We start from the raw sequence: 3,656 nt of genomic DNA on the forward strand, positions 1-3,656 counted from the left end.
GGTACAAGTTGATCTTTGTCTCTTCTGTCCATAGGATGTTGTTCCAGAACTGTAATGGCTTTTTTAGATGTTGTTTGGCAAACTCTAATCTGGTCTTCCTGTTTTTGTTGCTCACCAATGGTTTACATCTTGTGGTGAACCCTCTATATTCACTCTTGTGAAGTCTTCTCTTGATTGTTGACTTTGACACATATACACCTACCTCCTGGAGAGTGTTCTTGATTTGGCCAACTGTTGTGAAGGGGTTTTTCTTCACCAGGGAAATAATTCTTCTGTCATCCACCACAGTTGTTTTCTGTGGTCTTCCGGGTTTTTTGGTGTTGCTGAGCTCTCCGGTGCGTTCTTTCTTTTTAAGAATGTTCCAAACAGTTGATTTGGCCACACCTAATGTTTTTGCTATCTCCCTGATGGGTTTGTTTTGATTTTTCAGCCTAATGATGGCTTGCTTCACTGATAGTGACAGCTCTTTGGATCTCATATTGAGAGTTGACAGCAACTGATTCCAAATGCAAATGTCACACCTAGAATCAACTCCAGACCTTTTACCTGCTTAATTGATAATGAAATAACGAGGGAATAGCCCACACCTGTCCATAAAATAGCTTTTGAGTTGATAGTCCCAATACTTTTGGCCCCTTAAAAAGTGGGAGGCACATATTGAAACTGTTGTAATTCCTACACCGTTCACCCGATTTGGATGTAATTACCCTCAAATTAAATCTGAAAGTCTGCAGTTAAATCACATCTTGTTTGTTTCACTTCAAAACCATTGTGGTGGTGAATAGAGGCCAAAATATGACAATTCTGTCAATGTCCCAATATTTATGGACCTGACTGTGTGTATATGTATATATATATATATATATATATATATATATATATATAGATAGTAATTTTGTAACACCTACTATAATAACTATGCATATATAGTGGTAGGTGTTTGCTGGAGGTACACACATATAATATTATTATTTATGTATATACACACACACACACACACGTGTATATATATACATACATACATACATATATATACATATATATATATATGGCCCATTATATGAGAATATCTCTATCCCTAACCTGGCCCCACACAGCACAGTCTCCCTCTCGTGTGCTGGGGCAGACGTGGGGTGGGGCAGACGTGGGGTGGGGCAGAGACTGGTGTCAGGCTGCCTGCAGAGTTACTGAGTGCGGGAGCGTGGGGCGGGTCTGCTCTGTTGGGAGATATTTTGCAAAGGCTAACAGAGCCTAAATACCTAGCGCGGTATTAGCGTTATTACTGCGCTAATCACCATGGAACTTCAGTCTGTGCCGGATTCCTGGGTGCCGCAGGCCCGTGGGATCCGCCGGGCCCTAGGCGGAGGCCTGGGTTGCCTAGTGGTAAATTCAGCCCTGCCCATACCACTAACCACCTCTGGATAAAGTAATGTTCTCATGCTGATTTCTTTTCTGTTCTTCTAAATAGTCCTAATTTAAGGCTCTTATTTCCCCCATTCCTCTAACACTGGTGCCTCTTTGACGGTATGCAGTCAGGATCCCGACTGTCTAGTCCCAGCAAGGGTCTTAGGTTTAGGAACTTACGGGGGGGGGGGGGGGGGGGCTAGGGTTAGGCAATAGAACCACCGGACATGCATCCAGCAGTATTTCATACCAATCCCCTCTTTGCCACCTTCAACTCCCTCCTCAGCCCTCTTTGTCCTGTGATCTTAACTTTGCCACCCACTGCACGTCATGCCATCTCCTGCTTCTGCTATTATCTCTACTTCAAAATTAGTGCCACCCTATATGCATCAGCTCCTTACTTTCAGGATGTAAGCTCTCACGAGCAGGGCCCTTATACCTTGTATTTTACTTCATACCACTACACCCCTGACGCTCCAGCTGTATTGCCCAGGTCCATGCTCCTGAGCCCTGGCCTACCCCACGTATATGCTACTTATCACCAATGCTGGTTCTCCTTACACTTGTTATCTTTTATTATTAAGGCTCCGCATAACTTTCTTCAGCGCTGTACAAGGGAAATAGAACAGGGAACCTGACATATGAATGGTACAGTCACCACAGGTAGATATATCTGTACAATGTATCATTTTATATTGTGTAATTATTATGTGTTATTTGTGGTCTGTGCATCCTGCTCACCCCCTATGTACAGCACTGGGGCCCATATGTGGCATCTTACAAATAAAAGATAAAAAAGTATTTGTCCAGTAGGAGTGTGACAGTCATAGTTACGTCACCTTATTGCTGTGGGGTCCATTAGTAGTGAGAAAACTCTTGTGTAGAATAAATTGCTTTTAAAAAAAGCTTAAATTTGCATCCAGTTCGCCATAGACATCGGTATGTAAGATGTATGTACAGGGCGACTCTCTACGTAGCACAGAGGCTTCCCGCAGACGCTATAGATCATTGCCAACAAGGCGCCCTACACGTATTTTTTTTTTATTGCGAGAACGTAGTTATAATTGTGATGAATATCCCCAGATAACACGGACATGTGTCTGCAGGAATATACCCGTTCTTCACGCTTTCACAGAAAAAAAAAACCTACAAAAACCCCCGTTGTCATAGCAACCTGCATCCAAGAATCGGAAAATCTGAACAACTTTTAGCATTCAGAGCACAATTACATTTCCTTTGAAGACTTTAAAAAGGTAACAATTAGTGCCCACCCTGGTGAGGTGGAAACGGGGGTGCCCATCTACAGCACAGGCTGTTATGGATTCTTCTACACTGCCATCCTGACCCGGGGGTCTTATAGGAGCCAGAATGTTCTCACAGAATAAATGAGACTTATTTCTTACCTGTTAAATCTTTTTCTTCTACTCCATATGGGACACAGGGACAACTCTGGGTATAGCCTGGAGAGGAAAGTCTGGGCACCAAACAGTTAATGCAAATTACCCTAGGCTCCTATCCTCTATACCCCGCTCCCAGGCACAGTACCTCAGTTTAGGCAGGAGGAAGGTAGAGAAGAAGAGAAGGAAGGCCAGCATACATACAGAACCACACATTACATAGTAGTATAGCCGGGACCGATCACCAAGGAGACCCCCCCCCCCCCCCCCACCCAGCAGACAGGTGCATCAGGGTGGACATCCTGTGCCCCTATGGAGTCAAAGAAAAAGACTTCACAGGTAAGACATAAGTCTCCTTTTCTTCTTCCTCCACTAGGGGACACAGGGACAACTCTGCGACATCCTACAGCTGTCCCCTACAGGCGGGGACGCTCCTGAGCTACAGTGAGCACAGAACCCCCTAAAGGCAGCATCCGAGGACGCAAAAGTTTCAAAAGCATAAAACCTGATGAAGGTCTGAGCAGACGACCACGTGGCAGCCTTACAGAGCTGCTCTGCAGAAGCCCCACAGCGTGCTGCCCACGAAGTCCACACTGACCGAGAGGAATGTGCTGTCACCACGGCAGGGGCAGGTAGGTACGCCAAGAAGTAAGTCTGGCAAATGGTAAATCATAGCCAGCGGGCTAAGGTCTGCTTAGTAGCTGGGCAGTCCCCCTTGTGGAAATCATACAAGACAAATAGAGGGTCCGAATTACGAAACCTCTTAGTCCTTTTGAAATACAAAAATGGAGAGCCCTCACCACATCCAACAAAACCTCAGGGTGAGATGGATCCGAAGACAAATGCAGGAACCTC

This window comes from Taudactylus pleione, unplaced genomic scaffold (genome assembly GCF_031769625.1).
Source record: "Taudactylus pleione unplaced genomic scaffold, aTauple2 ptg002045l, whole genome shotgun sequence".
Classification (NCBI taxonomy): Eukaryota; Metazoa; Chordata; class Amphibia; order Anura; family Myobatrachidae; genus Taudactylus; species Taudactylus pleione.